Here is a 14,590-nt window from a genome sequence, read left to right as displayed (position 1 = left end):
TGTATGTAAAATATAAATTATAAATAATTATGATGCGTAAACGAACTTACACGAGTTTTTTAAGTGGAGAAAGTTGAAGAGATGTAGAGGATCATAGGCCATGTCTCTTTCTAAACCTTTTTTCTTTTTTTCGGCAACCTTCAAATCAAGCGTGAACAGGCACTTTCTGGGCGAGCACACTCCATCGTAGGCCACGTCTTTGCCTTTGGCTAGTCTGTGGCCAAGAGTAAGCCCATTTATTAAAAAAAAACCCTACTTCTCTAAAATGGGGAGTGGAATTTTAGGTGGTGCATTATGCAATTTTCGCATTTAACGCGAGCGAAGCCGCAGGCAAAAGCTAGTATAACATATATTTAATTGCATCTCCCTGACTTTACTATTATATAAGTACAACTCTCATTATTATCAACCAAGACTTGTCATTATTTCAGCTTCAACTCTCGACAGCACTCCACACACCATCGTGACGCCGCAACTCTCGACACGACAACCTTATACACTACAAAATAAACCCTCTTTTTGCTTGTCATTCTAATATTATACACAGTGTTCACTAGAACTTTGTGTCAAAGGGAAAAGGTTTATTTTAACGTGAAGAGTTGACTACGTACTCCTGCTAAACGATCACATCTCAAAATTTTTGTTTTTTAAGATTTTTTGACAGATTCGGGTTCAAATTACGGCCTTAATTCGGAAAAAAAGTTTGAAAGATGCATATCGCCACATCTTCACAAAAATGACTTTTTTCTTTTTCAAGTTTTTAATGGGTTGGCAACGTGCACGTGACTAGTTAATTATAAAAGAAAATGTGACCCATATTACAATTATCTTATAGAAACATTTCTTTTAATAATGAACTGTCATCATGTAACACTAGATTGAAGCAGTAATAGGGGAGACCGGGGCTAAAGCGGTAGGTTGACTAACTATTAAAAAATTGAGCTAAAAATCAAACTTGAGCCAAACAGTGAGGTACAAAAGTCCGTCACCTCCCCCCGCTCAGTCACCGGTGAGCCTCTCGTACCTCATACCGTATCAGTGGTTGGCCCAAGTTTGATTTTTGGCTCCATTTTTTAATAGTTAGTCAACTACCCCTATAGTCAACTAGCCCCGGTCTCCCCTATTTTGAGGAACAAAACAAGCTGCAATATAACATGATCAACCAAATAAGAGCTATTTTACTGACGCACAAACATGTGTCAAAACTTTGACACACGATTTCTCGAAAAAAACATTTTTTCGAGATGTGGCCGTTTAACAGACAGGGAACTTCGTGACGTACGGATGCAGTTGACATGTCAGCGCGGAGTTGAAAAGGTTAAGTGCGTTAACGATGGAACAAAAAGTTCGCTACGTTATATTTGACATTTGTACGAGGGTATTCAATGTAGGCAATGTTACTGTTCCGGGTGGAATTAAATTTAAAAGTACTGTGTTTGATTTGGACAAATTTTGGGATAAAATATATTAACGTGAAATTTGAGTTCCTAAAATAGTTGAACGAAAAGCGATACTGTCTCTGTTTTCAAAACAAGTAGGTATAATATTTATTTTTCAACGTTAGTTTTTTTATCATAATTATTATTATAAACTGGAATGGATATCTTGCAAAAGAAAAAGCGACAAAGTTCACTGGTGGCCGAGTCGGGAATCGAACCGGGTTTCAGTTCACGCGGCTACCATCATTGCTATTAACCCTTAAATGCATGATTTTTTCTTTTAACGAGATATTAATATATGTGATAGACAACGGTTTTCTGACTCTAGGAAAATTAAAAAAAAATATTTAATATCGATTTTAATACTAAATCAATGTTAGAAGTTAAATAGGCCAAAACTTATTTATATAAATATATAATTATTAGTAAGTTTTATTTGTACAGTTTTACTACTACTAGAAAGGTACACTATTTGTGAAACCTCCATGATAAAATGTTTAAACATAAACTAATTACTAACTCCGAATATCTAAATCTGCCTAAATCACATACTAAAAATCGCCATCATCCAGTTTTTTCACACTTTTCCGCCATTTCAACTTTATCCTTAAATAATAAATAGTAAATCATAAAATTGTTTAATTTGTTTAATTATTTATTAGATAATAATAAATACTGAATAATAATTAAACTATAAATGTGATTTTGGATAGCTACATATTGAGCCACAGGCCATCAAATATATGATGCATATCGTCACTACTTGTAAAAAAACTTGTATCTTCGTCTGTCAATGAAAAGAAGATTGTAGTAAGTATGTATGGAATTCATATAGATTTACTGCGTTTTAACTTTGAGGAACAGCGTGAGATACGAGATTTTTTTTAAAGTAGTGACAATATATACATCACCATGCATTTAAGGGTTAAATCACCCGGCCGCCACATTATTTAATCATTATTTTTATTTATGTATTATATCAATGACACCTGCTGCTCCAAAATCGCAGGAAACGATTTCGTAAATTACACTTTTTTTTACGGGAAAATTCTATAGACATGTTTAAAAAAACCGGCCAAGAGCGTGTCGGGCCACGCTCAGTGTAGGGTTCCGTAGTTTTTCGTATTTTTCTCAAAAACTACTGAACCTATCAAGTTCAAAACAATTTTCCTAGAAAGTCTTTATAAAGTTCTACTTTTGTGATTTTTATCATATTTTTTAAACATATGGTTCAAAAGTTAGAGGGGGGGGGACGCACTTTTTTTCCCTTTAGGAGCGATTATTTCCGAAAACATTAATATTATCAAAAAACGATCGTAGTAAACCCTTATTCATTTTTAAATACCTATCCAACAATATATCACACGTTGGGGTTGGAATGAAAAAAAAAATCAGCCCCCACTTTACATGTAGGGGGGGTACCCTAGTAAAACATTTTTTTCCATTTTTTATTTTTGCACTTTGTTGGCGTGATTGATATACACATTGGTACCAAATTTCAGCTTTCTAGTGCTAACGGTTACTGAGATTATCCGCGGACGGACGGACGGACGGACGGACGGACGGACGGACGGACGGACGGACGGACGGACGGACGGACGGACGGACGGACGGACGGACGGACGGACGGACAGACAGACATGGCGAAACTATAAGGGTTCCTAGTTGACTACGGAACCCTAAAAAGGGGATTGTTAAAATGACAAACATTTATGATATAATTAATTTATAGCAGCGATAAAACAATTAAGCTTATTAAACATTCAATTATAACACGTAAAAGACCAATTAACGGCAAAATAACGTTAAACGAACGTAAAAATTACGAGGGAAAGAAAACAGAATGTAAAATGGCGACTGAGGATTTATAGACGGCATTTGTGGCTACTTAGTTACTAGAACATCAGTAAGAACACTCTAAGAACGCTATAAAACTGTTTTATGTACCTAGTCCAAGTTTTTTTCTTTTTGTGTAACTTCGCTTTAATTTTGCAGATTGTTGAAGTAACACGCTACTTCGCTTCGCTCGCTGTCGTAATCTTTGGACTCTTTTTTAGGGTTCTGTAGTCAACTAGGAACCCTTATAGTTTCGCCATGTCTGTCTGTCCGTCCGTCCGTCCGTCCGTCCGTCCGTCCGTCCGCGGATAATCTCAGTAACCGTAAGCACTAGAAAGCTGAAATTTGGTACCAATATGTATATCAATCACGCCAACAAAGTGCAAAAATAAAAAATGGGAAAAAATGTTTTATTAGGGTACCCCCCCTACATGCAAAGTGGGGGCTGATATTTTTTTTCATTCCAACCCCAACGTGTGATATATTGTTGGATAGGTATTTGAAAATGAATAAGGGTTTACTAAAATAATTTTTTGATAATATTAATAGTTTCGGAAATAATCGCTCTTAAAAGAAAAAAAAATGCGTCCCCCCCCTCTAACTTTTGAACCATATGTTTAAAAAATACGAAAAAAATCACCAAAGTAGAACTTTGTAAAGACTTTCTAGGAAAATTGTTTTGAACTTGATAGGTTCAGTAGTTTTTGAGAAAAATACGAAAAACTACGGAACCCTACACTGAGCGTGGCCCGACACGCTCTTGGCCGGTTTTTTTTATATAAATGGGCTTACTCTTAGCCACAGACTAGCCAAAGGCAAAGACGTGGCCTACGATGGAGTGAGCTCGCCCAGAAGATGCCTGTTCACTCTTGATTTGGAGGTTGCCGGGTTATATGAGCTCGGAAATATACTCTACTCATAAGAAAAAAATAAAATACTCAACGTTTAATTTATCAAGAATTCGATAATGATTTTATTTCACTCAGGACAAAGGAGAGGAAGACTGAAACTTTGCCTTCTTTTCATGATGACCCATAAATACGTATTCCCAAAAATAATTATATACCCCCTTATTCATAAACGTTCACTAAAGTTATCAAGCCGATAAAGTTCGTTTGTCCCTTTCTATCTCACCAATACGTCGGAAAGGGACAAACGAACTTTATCAGCTTGATAACTTTAGTGTACGTTTATGAATAAGGGGGATATTCTTTAAGAGACAAACTATATTTCATACTAACAATGAATAGAGGCAAGTTTTATTTAGAGGAATCGAAAACGATCCAATCCGGTATATGGGATAGATAATGTGTTCATCAAGACCAAAGACATAATATGTAACTCCATTTAGACGCATAAAGTCTAAGAAAAAAACGTACCTCGAAACCATAATGAAAAAGGCATGGTGGCTAAGACGGCGATACACATTTGGGGAACGCTCGGCTACATTTTAACACATATCAAGCTAAGAATATGGGCCAAATTGTCAAAACTGAGGTGCAAAAGTTTTAAGCCTGTGTCGAGAGATGGCAGTCTATGCACTGTGATTACACATTTTACTTTGACAGTAACTCTCTATATTACTCAATCCTTTGATCGAGACAAAAAACAATCGAACGCTGACAATTGCACACGATCCTAAAACCCACTTGAAATAGTAAACTTTCTGAAGTAAAGGGTTCTAAAGGCTTTAAATTAAATAAACACGTCTGACCAACCATCTGCGGCACCCTCCGTCCCTAAGGGTGCTCAGTTAATATTTTATCCGGCCTTCTTTCCAGTGACGAGGATTGTTTCGAGATAGAGATGTGGATGGTGAAAACAGGGAATACTTTGGCTTTTCATACTCCGAGAATAAAACGACATTTTAAATAGTAGGATGAGATTAATAATTAAGTTATTTTTGGCAATAGCTTGCAAGAGCGATAGAAAGAGACAGAGAGCTAGCTACGATTACGTTGCGATTGTGAAGGTGGTTATTTACCCAGGAGTGTCCATTTCTGCATACAAATTTGTAAGTATATTTGACGGTTTTCACCATGGTTTTTTGACTAGATCATTTTTCTCAACGCAAATTAATGATATCAATATTTTAATCAGGCTGATTTACTGCGCCACCTCTGGGTGCGTAGCCGAATGGCACAAACGCTCACAAAACGCTCACGAAACGAAACGCTAGTAGAGATCTATCTCTATCGCTCTTGCGTATTGGCGGGACAAAGCCAGATTACCTTTCGCGTCGTTTCGTTTTCGTTTCGCGTCGGAGAAATGCCATTCGGCTACGGGGCCAGAATTGATTCTAGATAGCTGATTTTCAGTCTTTTTAGTTCATTGCGACTTCGAAGGTATCATCGAATTGATCGTACGAAATACTAGTATGTTTCTTACTACTACTGAGATCTTTATGGAAGTTATTTAAACTCAATAACTAGTTTTTAAAGTTCAAATATCAGCCAACTTTAACTACGAGTATAGAATTCAAGTTATTCTGCTGTTATTCTCGGCTATTCATTGGAAATATGACTTTCCCCCAGTATTTATTCTATAAAATATATTTTAAAACATCCAATTCCATGCAAGCATACCTCAGCATTTCCATCGAAAACGCGTTAATCCCTCAACTGCCCGTTTAATTGAAGCCTGAGCAGATTAGGCCCCTTATTTATACTGTACATGTCAATTCAATGGACTTACCAACGCGTTTGCATAATGGGGTTTTAGTAAGAAACCACGCGTGAATAAGTTTGTACAAAGTAGAATACAATGGGAATTGTCTGTTCAATATTGTATTAAAAACTTATTTATAAAGCATTTGCCTTGTGCGTGATGTGTATTAATGACCGTATCAGAGACTAAAATGATACCATTCTCTACAAGATTATCAATATTACCTAGATAAATAGAATTGACAACCTAAAAAAAAACCTAAAAAATAAATTGGCCGCCCGCACGCCGCGGCCGCGTGTGGTCTAGTGGTAAAGACGTTAGCCGCGTAAGCTGAAGACCCGGGTTCGATTCCCGGCTCGGCCACCAGTGGGCCTTGCCGTTTTTTCTTTCGTGTATGATAATTATATATTTCAATTTATAATTTATATATAGTAGTGTGACTACTTGAAAAAATAACAAATCAAAAATATTCAATAAAATAATTTGATTTGTTCCCTAGTCCTAAAAAATATTCATAATTATATATATTGTACTCTTTGGTGCCAGTTATATGTACACTGTGTTACCAACAAGTGGGTTTTTTTAAAGGAACGTAATCTTACATAGTTATTTAACTTAACCATGCCCTTAATTTAATTAATAATTAAAAAAAATTACTTTATAAGCTTTCTAACAAAAAAATTACTGCCAGTAATGGGCTGCCACACACTGTGGGGCAAGCTCATAAGTATGAGCGATGTGAGTAATGACAATTATGAAGTGCACACGTTACATTGAACGTTGGGATTTGGGAAAAATATATTTCTTAAGTTAATTTAAATACTTAACTATGATTTGTTGCGCAAACGATGGCTAAATGACTATATTACTATTGGTTTTAATAAAAGTCCGGTGGTGGTAGCACAGTGTAGAAACTGCTTTAATAAATAACTATAAAAACAAACAACACCTAAATATATCTGTAATCTAGCATAAAGCTATTATGTCCCCTCATTTTTCCACCAATAATTTTGCTGAACATCTTCAACAAACAAGAAGTAGGCAAGTTTTCGACCCCCAACCTTAATAAATCGGGTACGGAACCCTCGGGGCAGAATAAAACTTGTCACCTGTATGGACCCCCGGGATTTATTACGGACCCCCAATACAACTTGTAGATGAAGAACTTTCGGAAAGTCCATGTTTGAATTATGGATTTTGGGTTTTGCATTTTTTAAATGTATCTATATAGTACTACCCCTTTTTAACCCCCGACGCAAAAACAACGGGGTGTGTAACACGTATCTGTCTGTCTGTCTGTTTTTTTTTTGTTTGAAATCTGAATTAGTCGGGAGTGTTCTTACTAAGAATAAGAAGCGACCGATTTTATGAAACATAATAAATAATAATAAATAAATAAATATTGTAGGACATTTTCACACAGAATAGATTGACCACGGTTAGCTCAAGAAGGCTTGTGTTGTGGGCTCAGACAACGATAGACATAATATACAAATTCTTATAGATAGAAAACATCCATGACTCGGAACAAATACCTGTGCTCATCACACAAATAAATGCCCTTACCGGGATTCGAACCCGGGACCGCAGCGTAGCAGGCAGGGTCACTACGCGCTAGGCCAGACCGGTCGTCAAAATTATATTAGGCCGTCTACCTCCTCTATCCGAAGAGACCGGCCGATCCATTAGACGTCGTCTGGAATTTGGCTTTGCACCTGGCTATAGGTGAGTCGAGTGCCTCAGGCCTTCACTAAGGTTGACTGATCTTATTATGGCACAGACGGCAGTGCTTCTAGCTTTATCTGTGGACAGGTATATATATAAGTTGCAATAACCCATATATGCCCATAGGGTCGTTTTCGACCCATTGCTGAAAATCAGGTTACTACTCATTATAATAAGTAGGAAAATGAGGTTGTCACTTCAAAAATAGGGAAAAAAATATATGTGTTGGGTTAAAGTTTGGCTTAGGAGTCTTTTATTGAATTTTATGTTTTAAACAAAGTCCTATTATTTTACGTTGTCTACGCGCGGAGTGTTGGAGTACTTTATCCACATAGATAAGTGATAAAATTATGGTGGATACTTTATCCACATAGATTAGTGATAAAATTACAACCATAATACACCGGCAGGGCTCTAGTGGCCGAAGCTGAAATCGAATTTTAAGAGTCGTCTGGAATCACAGCAGATGAATCTCCCCGACCAACTAAATCACAGCGGCATAGGCTGAACTTCCGCCTCATAAATGTAATTTCTTAAGAGCTTGTAGCACTGTCTATAAACAATTGTGTAAAGATTTTATAAGTGGATTTCTATGAAGAATCCAATATAGGTAGATACACTACTAGACTGGTCGCAACGCCGCCGTTAAAGGTTTTGTCTTTTGATTTTTTCCTATGTGCTGTCCTCTCTGTGATGTAAAACATTTTGTGTAACTCAGGAGGTAAGGATATTAAAAACTCGTATCTTTTAATCACTCCTAGACGCAACTGTTACAGGTAACATGCTGTTAGTACAGTTATACAAAAATACTTATACTGACCTATTTTGTGCAATAAAAGATAGCAAAAAAGCGACATTTTCTGATCAAAAGTTAAGAAAACCTTCCCAAAAGCCTCAAGTGGCCGCGATCCGGAATTCTCCCAACAAATACGTAGAATTAAGATGGGGAGTGATTTGGTCGATAATAGCTTTATGTGCGTACACACGGAGATAAGAGGTGCGGGCGTAATCCGCACACCGAGAACTGTACAGAGCAGATACAAGGAATAAGTTTCTTTGGATAAATTTATTTGATTGGTTTGGGTAAAAGGATATGTTTGACTGGGTTTTATCAAAATTTTCACTAACTAACTAACTATTATGTACATGTTCTCATGATTTTAATTTGTTTACATTAAATTGTCTTTTAAACTAGGACATTATCTCTTTGTCCGAGATACAGGATTATTTTCCTAGTTCGGGCGCACGTAACACTTCACGTAATATAAGTAAACGCATAAATGTAACATTAGCAATAAGGTTTTTCAATAAATTATTCTTATTCTATTTAATCCTTCTACAACATACTAACATTATGAACCTATCAAAGAACATAAATTGTTCTTAAATTTTGTTGTATCAACTCCCTTCACATCTCCACTTCAGAAGGGCCGGTAAGATCTGAAGGAATCTTAAGACCCTTTTGGGGAATAAGACGGACGAGTCCAATAAATTGGAGGGCGAGTCCACTTTCGGGGAGCCCGCCGCTAAATTACTATATCGAAGAGCTCGCTTCGACATTTTAAAGGTGACATCACTTTATTATAGTTTTATAACAATGAACACAATAGTGATGTAATTTGGACCAAATCAGAAAGCTCATAAAGTAAAGAACCATTTTATTTGTTTGAAGAAAATGATTTCATTGGAAAACTAGCACTCGAAATGACCAGAATCTAGATTCAGATTCAGAGATGTTGAAATAAGATCTTGATGTGACACTTTCTTATGTACTTTGTATGTTTTCTCTGTTATGTAAAGTTTTTCTTCTGTATGTTTGGTTACACAGTACATATTCTATGTTGTCTTGTAGATATTTGTAATACATTTCAAAGTTATGCAACAAAACAAATACAGTTACGAGTATCTGCTAGCGCATGTTTAAAATCGAGTTACTGCTAGCGCATGTTTAAAATAAAAATGTGTCTTTAAAGAATAATTAATTTGATTTGCAAAATGATTTGTGTTGTCATTGTGTGAAACAAATATGTATTTAAGGCGATATATTTCCGTAGACGCTGCGCGCACTCGTTTTTTGAAGTCGTTAAAAACATAGGAAAACGCAATGGAAAAATCTGAAAACGATATATGTTAAATTTCAGGATCTGGTGAGTATGTTATGGAGTTGAACAACATGAATTTTACAACTTCGCTCAACCCAATTTTAAGACTTGTTACTAATCCTGTTTTTGCAAAAAAAAATTCTTTTTGAAAATTGTTTTGAAATTGAAAACATTTTCGATGGCACTTATGGCCTCTTCAGTCGCGCGGCGGCGCTTTCAGAGGATGGACCTGTGTCAGTTTTCTCCGCGTGGTCACGTGTCATTGAAACAATGGGGAACAAAGCTTTGAGGAGGCAGAAAAAATAATTGCGTGCTAGAAAACAAATAAATAAAGAAAATTCTAATCAAAGCCCGTGAAAAGGTAAGAAAATGATAATTTATATATACACGTAAGTATTTCATTTTCATATGATGTTATCAAGTGACATTTACGATATCTAAACATCATAGATTTTAGAAACCCCTAGATGACGGGTCTGTGACGTCATTACAGCACAACTTTTCCACTTAGAAAATATATGACTGATGTCCAGCTAGTGAACAAATTTACGCAAAATTTTCATAAAAATATTGAATTGTTCGAAAGAAAAGGCGGCGGTAGGTACAGTACTGATTGAAGATCAGGTACGGTAGGTATTTCTGTCTTTCAAAATTTGGTATAAGGTTAATTAGATCGTGCTACCCTCCGTCTATATTTTTTCTGTGTCTATGCCAAACATGTGGCCAGCCTGACAGAAATTTTGTTTGACAACTATCGCCATTTTTCCACAATAGTTAAAAGATTTCAGTATTTTAACTTCTCAATAAATTTTGATGAAAGTCCATAATCATACATTGATAAAGCTGGACAATTTTTTTTTATTTTTATTTGGTGGGTATGATTACGGTACTTGATATTTAAAGATATATATTTGTCTAATTTGCAAGATTATATGAATCCTTCAACAAGCTGTCTGACTCCTTTGACAATAGTTGATACTTGATATGAATATTACTTGAGAATTCAAGGTAGGCATAGAATGGTATTGATAATTTATCCTGTGCTGGGTTGTATTCCATTTGGAGGTACGGTAGTGGCGGTAGTGCCCCCGCCAACACGAGTCAAGCGAAGAGAAAAGCTGTTTTCTTGGAGCATTTTGTCGTTCTTCTGAATCCTCGAATTTTGGATCTGGTTTAAACCAGATAAATATAATTGTCAGGATATGATATCAATAGCAACTTTATTAAATAGACAAAGTTTCAATTGCATAGTTTTCATACTTTAGATTTTATTCATATCTTAATATAAATAGCACAGATTTCATCAGTGACTGGCTGAGTGACTTCATCATGTTTGAAGTTGTAGGTTCATAAACAACAAGAATAAAATTCGAAACTTTGGCATATATACAGCTTAAAGGCTTTCAATATGAAAAAGAAAAAGCGTTATTTATTCACGACTGACAAATTTTATGTGTCTTTTTAAACAACAGTGACATGACATAATATCTTTTTACATAAAGTCTATGGTCAAAGAAACTGATGGTTACTGTGTTCTGTTAACAATAGGTTTATAAGAAAAAACTTCTACATAAAGTAGAAAACACGCCGAGATGTTAATCTTTCCCCTCCTCCCGCCTCCCCATTTTTATGTTCCCATTTTCAGTTTTTTTATATATTCAGGAAAACCGTAAAAGCTACGGTTATGATGTTTAGGAGAAGTAGGTATATTTCCATAAAATTCTTTACACAGTATTATCTTTGCAGGTAAATAATTGTAACTCGTAATTTTCAAATTATGCTCCTATTTATGATGGGACTAATGATGAAAACGCAAAAAAAAATCTATTGTATACATTTCGACTGTTATGATACAGCTCATTTCTATGGAACATCCAATTTTTTTTTTCGTGGTTTCAGCATTGGACCCTTAATAAAAGTTGTTCATAATGACATCAAAAGTCACTATGCAAAGTTTGAATGGTCCTTTTTATTTCACCCTGTCGATCTGTAGCTAAGTGCGATTACTAAGAAGTTTCGACGATGGCAGTTGGAGAATCCGAAAAAATCGATAAAATTGATTGTAGCTTAGGGACGTCCTTAAAAGCAACGACAACGCTGACCAAACATACTGTAACTATAAATCATTCGTATTACCTACTTACACAAATGAGGAAACCTAATAAAAAAAAATAAGGCGGTGATCGTTTACTATCAGGCGATACAGCTGCTCATTTGCCTCCTATTTCATGAAAAAACTAAGAAAGCCCAGTTAAAATACGGCGATCATTATACTGCGATCCGTCTGTGTCATGCTGCCGCGCGAATTTGAGTTCCCGTGTGCGACAAGCGAACAAGGCCGCGCGGGCGGGGCGGCCCGGACGCCGCGCACCTCACCCCCTTGGTTTGGTTAGTTTGACAGATCATCTCGCCTTAAGATTTTTATAAATACGTACCTAATACATTTATAATATACCGATTCACCTCAATAAATGTAAGAAGGCTATTTAAACGATACATTTGGCCATATAATTCTTCTTTTCTTAGACAGAATAATTTGACAAATCACCCTCGTGATTTCCTCGGCATCAGCTCATATCACAAGCTGTCATTAAAACACCACGAATGCCCTTACTGCAGACACCGGCCTGATGCACTGTGAAATAAGGGTGTAAGGGTCATTACGGCTTGATCTGACAAGAGTAGTGTAATGTATTCCATGATAGGCGGGATTTCGTGTCTGGCCTTTATTGCTTGTGATTGTGCAGGTTACGTGGACGATAGCATTTAGTGGACGAAACTATCACACAGGTGCACAGATGCGATAAAGTTTGTCCAACTAATGTGCTACGCCCACAGAACGATAACCAAATGATTATATTTAGTGATAGTGTGTCTTGCTATAGCTAAAACACCAATGAGATATCATTCTTATGGTTTAGTTTACATCCTTTTATGACCTATTGTAACTGACAATAGGCTTGTGTTGATACTTTACTTATGATTATGACTGTGTGCACTGAAATGTTTTTAAAGAAAATGTAATTAATGAATTTGTTAGTGTAAAATGTGTTAACCTTAGAGTTTCACAACTTTAATAAGTTAGGGCTCAACTCGTCTCATGCAAACATTATAAATTTTGCTTCATGAACTAATAAAAAAACCTTCTGCTCTGTATTAATTCTCCGGATTCAATTCACGTATTTGCTACTTATTGCATTGCCTATTTTGTATTCTTGTATGTTTTAGTTATTTACTAACCAAATAAGACAAAGTATATATTTGTAATATTATTTATTTACGTCGTCAGTGCCGTTCAGTGTGCTGTCCCGCAAACCCCGCTGGCTCCACAGAAAACCAGCGCCGTTGACCACGCTAGCCGTGTCATCTGCCATGCTGAGTGGAGACCATTTTAGGCCTCACATCGTTATTATTACTACTTTTTACTTTGTGCAACTTTTTATCCTATTTTATCTATTGATGTTTGATGTGTTTAATCCTACTTTATCTATTAATTTGTACTGACTGATATGTTGCCTGAATAAATGATATCTATTCTATTCTATTATTTCGTCAAATCTGAGTTACAAAACGGGTATAAAAGCATTAAAATAACTGTGAAATTATGAAACACCTTTTAGTTTTGAAAGAATACTAGAGTCAGAGCAAGCAAACTACCCAGACTAATAACAACATGTGATATTGTAACCATAACATAACATAGCATCATCATCAGTTAAATTATCATTAAGATAATCATTTAAATTGTATATCACATTATTATTCTCGTGCCACATTGTGTAGTTAATATCTTTAAACTAATATTAGAAACTCATCATCATCATTCTCTTGCCCTTATCCCAGTCACTTGGTGTCGGCGCAGCATGTCTTCAGCATCATTAACTTGTTTTAGTTCCATATCATGTCTTACACAGTCCATCCACCTCTTCTTCGGTTTTCCCCTCCCGTTACTAATATTAGAAACTGTAAGTCTAAAATTAAGAAAACATGTTGTGACCATATTTGATTGGATAACTGTTTGTTTCATAATAAAATAAATAAAAAAATAAACATCAAATTCATATGAAAATTATGTAAGTGCGAAGAGTACCACATTTTGTCACAAAGTCAGTGAAGACATAGGTAATAGCTTAGACTTTATACTAAGACATTTTATACCACACGAGCAATAAACCTGAGACCACAAAGCTCATCCCACGAGCAAACTTGTCGCAACTCGAGCGTACAAGAGTTTTGAGCAGCTTACCGATATTCTGTCGGAATTATGTTGGAATATTGCAACCGCTTATTTAGGTTTAGCGCATGTTTTGGCAAGTTTGGCTTTAATTTAACATTAGTTAGACATTGAGTACACTTGTGAGAAGGTGATATAACAGTAATTCAATTAAATTTAAGTTAGAAGGTTTTGTACAACAAGCAAAGTTTAAAATGAGTTTTGTATCAAGTATGTCAGTGCGAAAATGACGCAAAACACGACTTGATACGGCTATTTACTGGGTTGATGATAAGGTCCACTTGCACCAATCACTTAACTCAGGGTTAATGGGCTGTCAGCTGTCAAATTCCATATAAAATGACGAGTTAACCGTCTATTTTAACCGACCAAAAAAAGGAGGAGGTTCTCAATTCGACTGAATGTTTTTTTTTCGTTGGTGCAAGTGGCCCTAAGTAACATTGTTACTCAGGGCCAATATTTTCCTTGTTGAACAGGCTATGAACAGCGAAAATTTTCTTATCATTAAGTCTAAGAGTCCACTGAAAAGCAGTGTCGTGGCACTATGTGCTCCGACACATGATGAGTGGCATCCTTTGTGGAACAAC

The 14,590-nt window shown here is 35.9% G+C and overlaps 1 protein-coding gene across 1 annotated transcript in view; it reads right to left on the bottom strand.

Moving 5' to 3' along the window:
• The window catches only part of LOC125230869, a 739,902-nt gene that overhangs the window by 468,557 nt on the left and 256,755 nt on the right, over positions 1-14,590 (bottom strand). The window lies entirely within an intron of this gene.

Source organism: Leguminivora glycinivorella, chromosome 11, assembly GCF_023078275.1.
Source record: "Leguminivora glycinivorella isolate SPB_JAAS2020 chromosome 11, LegGlyc_1.1, whole genome shotgun sequence".
NCBI classification, from domain to species: Eukaryota; Metazoa; Arthropoda; class Insecta; order Lepidoptera; family Tortricidae; genus Leguminivora; species Leguminivora glycinivorella.
This window is presented reverse-complemented; position numbering and strand designations above follow the sequence as displayed.